Below are 7,500 nucleotides of genomic sequence, written 5' to 3'. Positions count from 1 at the left end.
CAACACATAAAACACAGAACACACACACACACAGAACACACAGCACAGAACACAAACACACATAAATTAACATTAATTTCCACCCTGAGTCAATAATTATTAATAATTTTATTATAATTTCTGTGTATTTGACGATGTCACATTCAGTTTTATTCAGACTACAGAGAGATTTAAATTAATAAAATCAGAAATCACGTCAGATGAGAACAAACAGCGTTTTATTTTACTACGTTTTTACATGAACATCATGTGGACGTACGCTGTCTGTACACTACAAGTATTCGGACAACTGACCATGAGCTTGTGGGTCAGACCTCTGTGTGATCTTTTCCTCTGAGAAGCTTCTCCGTAAAAAATGCTCATACAAATGCATTTTTGTATAACTAAATGGGTACAAATTCCCACAGTCATAGTACAGCAGCTGCTGTTCAAGCTGAACAGATGCCTTAAAGGAAAGATCACTCTGTTTTAATACAGTTTGTTTTTTAAACCAGGCGTCCGAATACTTCTGGACACATTGTGTTTGATTCCAAATCAGGCGGAACATGGGGGGTCTAGGGTTCAGGTGATTCGTGGTCAGTAAAGTAAAGGAACGCCGCTCTGTAAATGTGGGCAGGTTCTGGTGATCAGTAGAGTAAAGGAACGCCGCTCTGTAAATGTGGGCAGGTTCTGGTGATCAGTAGAGTAAAGGAACGTCGCTCTGTAAATGTGGGCAGGTTCTGGTGATCAGTAGAGTAAAGGAACGTCGCTCTGTAAATGTGAGCAGGTTCCGGTGGTCAGTAGAGGAAAGGAACGCCGCTCTGTAAGTGTGGGCAGGTTCCGGTGGTCAGTAGAGGAAAGGAACGTCGCTCTGTAAATGTGAGCAGGTTCCGGTGGTCAGTAGAGTAAAGGAACGCCGCTCTGTAAGTGTGGGCAGGTTCCGGTGGTCAGTAGAGTAAAGGAACGCCGCTCTGTAAGTGTGGGCAGGTTCCGGTGGTCAGTAGAGTAAAGGAACGCCGCTCTGTAAGTGTGGGCAGGTTCCGGTGGTCAGTAGAGTAAAGGAACGCCGCTCTGTAAGTGTGGGCAGGTTCCGGTGGTCAGTAGAGTAAAGGAACGCCGCTCTGTAAATGTGAGCAGGTTCCGGTGGTCAGTAGAGAAAAGGAACGCCGCTCTGTAAATGTGAGCAGGTTCCAGTGGTCAGTAGAGTAAAGGAACGCCGCTCTGTACATGTGGGCAGGTTCTGGTGGTCAGTAGAGTAAAGGAACGCCGCTCTGTAAGTGTGGGCAGGTTCCGGTGGTCAGTAGAGTAAAGGAACGCCGCTCTGTACATGTGGGCAGGTTCCGGTGGTCAGTAGAGTAAAGGAACGCCGCTCTGTACATGTGGGCAGGTTCCGGTGGTCAGTAGAGTAAAGGAACGCCGCTCTGTACATGTGGGCAGGTTCCGGTGGTCAGTAGAGTAAAGGAACGCCGCTCTGTACATGTGGGCAGGTTCCGGTGGTCAGTAGAGTAAAGGAACGCCGCTCTGTACATGTGGGCAGGTTCCGGTGGTCAGTAGAGTAAAGGAACGCCGCTCTGTACATGTGGGCAGGTTCCGGTGGTCAGTAGAGTAAAGGAACGCCGCTCTGTACATGTGGGCAGGTTCCGGTGGTCAGTAGAGTAAAGGAACGCCGCTCTGTACATGTGGGCAGGTTCCGGTGGTCAGTAGAGTAAAGGAACGCCGCCGCTCGCTCCCTCGTCGTGAGTTATTAAAGCCGGAGTCGATCTCGCTAATGCGATTTCCAACACGCGCCTCTCTGCAGGTTTCTCCCGGCATCACCCGCGTGATTAATAACAGATCTTAGAAGTAATAACACGCTCACACAGACCCTCCCTGCCGCCTCCCCGTCCCGGACCCCGTCAGAACGGAACTCGCGGCGCAATTACGAAGTTCTAAACGCAGCGGCAGCGCTACGATCCCCGACGAGCCGGCGAATGAGACAATGTGCAAACTAAACATGTCAGCCAGTCCAAACACATCGGGTTTTTAATTTTGCACCATCAGACGACAGCGAGGAACGACTGAACCTCCTGTGATCTTCTCTCTTCTCTGTCTTACACTCACTTCTCAATGCCCGAAAAACTCCATATACACAAAAGTATCAGGACACCACTTCTAATTACTGAATTCTCGTGTTTCAGGCACAACAGTTACTAACAGGTGAAATGAATCGGTGATATAAAGGGAATTATATGATTCTGACTGCAGCTCTGGGATGAACCGGAACACCAACATCGGTGCCCTGCCATACAAATAAAAATCATTTTATGACTGACTGAATGGGCACAAATTCTCACAGGCATGCCACAAAGTCTTGTGAGGACCCATCTCAGAAGAGCCGCTGTTCCAGAATCAGAATCAGAATAGAATCAGAAATAGAATCAGAATCAAAAATAGAATCAGAATTAGAAATAGAATCAGAATCAGAATCAGAATCAGAATCAGAAATAGAATCAGAATTAGAATCAGAAATAGAATCAGAATCAGAAATAAAATCAGAATCAAAGTCAGAAATGGAATCAGAATCAAAGTAAAAAATGGAATCAGAATCAGAAACAAAAATAGAATCAAAATCAGAAAGAGAATCAGAAAAAGAATCAGAATCAAAGTCAGAAATGGAATCAGAATCAGAAACAAAAATAGAATCAAAATCAGAAAGAGAATCAGAAATAGAATCAGAATCAAAGTCAGAAATAGAATCAGAATCAGAATCAGAATCAGAAATAGAATCAGAAATAGAATCAGAATCAGAAATAGAATCAGAAATAGAATCAGAAATAGAATCAGAAATAGAATCAGAAATAGAATCAGAATCAAAGTCAGAAATGGAATCAGAATCAGAAAAAGAATCAGAATCAAAAATAGAATCAGAATCAAAGTCAGAAATTTAATCAGAATCAGAAATAGAATCAGAATCAGAATCAGAAATAGAATCAGAAATAAAATCAGAATAAAAAATAAAATCAGAATCAAAGTCAGAAATGGAATCAGAATCAGAATCAGAATCAGAAATAGAATCAGAATCAGAAATAGAATCAGAATCAAAGTCAGAAATGGAATCAGAATCAGAAATAGAATCAGAATCAAAAATAGAATCAGAATCAAAGTCAGAAATTTAATCAGAATCAGAAATAGAATCAGAATCAAAAATAGAATCAGAATCAAAAATAGAATCAGAATCAAAAATAGAATCAGAATCAGAAATAGAATAGAATAAGAATAAGAATCAGAATCAGAATCAGAATAAGAATCAGAATCAGAATCACAATTAGAATCAGAAATAGAATCAGAATCAGAATCAGAATCACAATTAGAATCAGAAATAGAATTAGAGTCAAAGTCGGAAATGGAATCAGAATCAGAATCAAAAAGAGAATCAGAATCAGAATCAGAATCAGAATCAGAATTAGCATTAGAATCAGAACCACAATTAGAATCAGAAATAGAATCAGAGTCAAAGTCAGAAATGGAATCAGAATCAGAATCAAAAATAGAATCAGAATCAGAATCAAAAATAGAATCAGAATTGAATCAGAATCAGCTTTATTTGACATTTGTGTCATTTAGCAGATGTTTTTATCCAAAGTGTCTTTGCAATTATGACTGGACACAGCATGAGCAATTGAGGGTTAGGGGCCTCGTTCAGGGGCCCAACAGCGGCTACTTGGCAGGGATGAGGCTTAAACCAGCAACCTTCTGATTATTAGTCCAAAGTAAAAAAATTCACTTTTTAATAAATTTTTAAGCTTTATTAAAAATACCCTCATATTGTTTTAGGATGGAGGAGAAAATCTGAGTTTGTGATTCTCACGGTACGTTTAAAATCTGTCGGGTTCTCCGAGTCTCGTGTTTGAGAGGTACGTGAGGAGGGAAAAACGAAAATCCGGAGGATCAGGGACGGTAGAAGTTACGAATCAGCAGAAACGATTTTCTGTGTCTTACAGATTCTATTTAAAGTGGAAAAGAGAGAGAAAAAAAACAAAAACAAAAGAGGCGTCCGTGGGAAGAGAAAAGAGACGAGGGAGGGACGGTGTGCAGGGTTTTTTTTTCAGTTGGGGTGTGTGTGTGTGGGACCAGTTTAATAGTGTGTTTTGGATGTGTGTGTGTGTGTGTGTGTGTGTGTGTGAAGGTGTGTAAGACGGCCGTATTAATCTTCCTTGTCAGAAGAGCCCAGATGGAGAGAGGCCGGTTAGAAGCACAAGCCTGGACTCAGCAGTCTCGTCGGGTTCGGGGAGCCGAGGATGGAAGAGAGGACGGTGTGAGGGAGGGGCGAGGGAGGGGCGAGGGCACGCGGCGCCCGGCGTCACGGGAAACGGGGGGCAAAGGAGAACAAATTAGCTAATGAAATTAGCAGGAGGGGCGCAGGATTACAAAGCCCAGTCGTCTTAATTAGCGGCGTGCCCCGTGGCCTCGCGTCTTCGGCTTAAATATGAATAACGTGCTCAGACTAGAAGCTTGTACTGCCAGGCGGCTTCCCTGCCAACCGCTCGTGTACCCGGCGCCCCCGCGAGTCCCTGAAGGGCGTGGGTTTGTTGGCAGAGTGAAAAGAAACAAATATTCAATTATTTTATATTATATAGTATAACAATGAGAGCAAATTCAGGGTTCGAATCATAGCGGTGCTGTCAGCAGGCCGGGCGTCCGCACAGTCACGTAGAAGCCCTACGATGGATCGGCACCCTGTCCAGAGTATCCGGGTTTGGTGGGTAGCACAGTCACCTCACAGCAAGAAGGTCCTGGGTCCTTTCTGTGTGGAGTTTGCATGTTCTCCCTGTGTTCTGTGTCTGTGTGGGTTTCCTCCGGGAGCTCCAGTTTCCTTCTACACGTATATACACCGATCAGCCATAAGATTAAAACCACCTCCTTGTTTCTACACTCACTGTCCATGTTATCAGCTCCACTTACCATATAGAAGCACTTTGTAGTTCTACAATTACTGACTGTAGTCCATCTGTTTCTCTGCATGCTTTGTTAGCCCACTTTCATGCTGTTCTTCAATGGTCAGGACCCCTACAGGACCACCACAGAGCAGGTATTATTTAGGTGGTGGATGATTCTCAGCACTGCAGTGACACTGACATGGTGGTGGTGTGTTAGTGTGTGTTGTGCTGGTATGAGTGGATCATTCTCAGCAGTGCTGCTGGAGTTTTTAAACACCGTGTCCACTCACTGTCCACTCTATTAGACACTCCTACCTAGTTGATCCACCTTGTAGATGTAAAGTCAGAGACGATCGCTCATCTATTGCTGCTGTTTGAGTCGGTCATCTTCTAGACCTTCATAAGTGGTCACAGGACGCTGCCCACGGGGCGCTGTTGGCTGGTTTGTTTTTGGTTGGTGGACGATTCTCAATCCAGCAGTGACAGTGAGGTGTTTAAGAACTCCAGCAGCGCTGCTGTGTCTGATCCACTCACACCAGCACAACACACACTAACACACCACCACCATGTCAGTGTCACTGCAGTGCTGAGGATGATCCACCGCCTAAATAATACCTGCTCTGTGGTGGTCCTGTGGGGGTCCTGACCATTGAAGAACAGCATGAAAGGAGGCTAACAAGCATGCAGAGAAACAGATTGACTACAGTCAGTAATTGTAGAACTACAAAGTGCTTCTATATGGTAAGTGGAGCTGATTAAATGGACAGTGAGTGTAGAAACCAGGAGGTGGTTTTAATGTTATGGATGATCGGTGTACATGTACAGTATTGTGGAGGTCGTGTTCGTGTTTCTTTAAGGGCTCCTGCTTCACCTGGATGCTGACAAAATAAAAACAGGACACAGAGGGTACGTCCTCTTTAAACACACACACACACACACACACACACACACACACACACACACACACGGCGTATCTCGCTGATGCTGGATGTTCTCACGCGCCGGACGGTCGGGTCTCGGGTGGACGCGGCTTGTTTGTGTCTGTTTGGACCAAATCGTGCAGAAAAAAGCAAACAAACTTGTCCGACGCTGCAAAATACAGGAGAACCAAGCTGCTGCTGCATATGCTCCCGTTCAGCTGTGTAATCACTCACTTCATCTGTGTGTGTGTGTGTATGTGTGTGTGTGAGTGTGTGTGTGTGTGTGTGTGCGTACACCTGTAGAGCTGAAGAGTCGCCATACACACGGTTTATGAGGCTTGTTAGCACAAAAGACGAGCTCGCCAGCAGGAGGCGCTCAGCTGGCGCTACCCCACTGCTGCTGAGATCTGGGGATCCAGGGTTCGAATCTCAGCTGTGCTATCAGCCGGTCGGGCTCTCAAACATGATTGGCTGTGTTCTGTTGGCAGGGAGGCATGGACAAAACTTCGCAAATGATTGGCACTCTGTTCAGTGTATTCCTGCCCTGTGCCTGGTGTTTCTCTGTGAAACTGGACTCACTGTGACCCTGGTCAGGACAGAGTGGCTGACAAGATTGAAATGAGAGGAAATGAAAAACTAATTTTGCTTTATTTTGGCTTCACGTTTGGGCTTTTTGACGATTCTGGTACATTTAGGGGCTCAGGTGACACAGTTCAGGGTATTCTTGCCTTGTGCCCGGTGTTTCTCTGTGAAACCGGACCCACTGCGGCCCTGATCAGGATAAAGGGGTTGATGTATAGCTGTAGAAAGAATTCAAGACCTCAAAAGTCAAGACCAGCAATCTGTACTAAGGTCTTGTGCACGTTTTGAGCAGAATATGAAAAGTTTGATTCCTGGTGCACAAGTAGCTCAGCGGTCGAACCAGAAGGTTGCTAGTTCAAGTCCCACCATTGCCAAATTGCCACTGTTGTGCCCCTGAGCAAGGTCCATTGTGGTCAATTATATTATATATATTGTTAGTCGCTTTGAATAAAAGCGTTTGCTAATGCCGTTCTCACACTGAAATTAAATAACCGTGACGTTTTACAGTCTCCGTGCGCGATACGGGTCTCCATTTGAACCCCCCTCGCACGGGTGAAAAGGAGCAGTCGTCTACTGCAGGGGTCGCGAGCCAAAAAAATAATAAGAAACAAATTTTAACAGGCACATAAACACGAAATTAACTTGCCCACGTACGCCCCCTTGTGGAGGCTTTACGTTACACCTTGTAAACCACAGTGGGACCAGACTGCCACTAAAAAAGCTCCTCCGCGGTCAGGAGTGGAGGTTAAATACAAATCAGGGAACTGGATACGACAAGATTGGGAGGAACATTAAGGGAAAATGGCATGAAAACGTAAACAGAAGCTAACATGACATTTATTGACTCGAATCGAATCCGGGGTACCAGGGAGCCGAGCGGCGGGAAACCGGATTAGCGCTTATGCTACCGTACCTCTCTCGCTCGCCGCGCTGAGCTAGCTTCGTCTCCCGACACCCTCGGCGTGAAAATGAAAATTTATTTCGCTTAAATTTTACAGAAGAAAGGTTAAGAGCCCGGGGCCCGAGCGAGGGCCCGAGCGGGGCCCGAGCGGGGACGAGCGGGGCCGGACTGTCAGCACCCGCCGTACGTTTTATAGCGCCAT

This window comes from Trichomycterus rosablanca, chromosome 19 (assembly GCF_030014385.1).
Source record: "Trichomycterus rosablanca isolate fTriRos1 chromosome 19, fTriRos1.hap1, whole genome shotgun sequence".
NCBI classification, from domain to species: domain Eukaryota; kingdom Metazoa; phylum Chordata; class Actinopteri; order Siluriformes; family Trichomycteridae; genus Trichomycterus; species Trichomycterus rosablanca.
The sequence above is the reverse complement of the archived record's forward strand: the minus strand, read 5'-3'. Positions refer to the sequence as shown.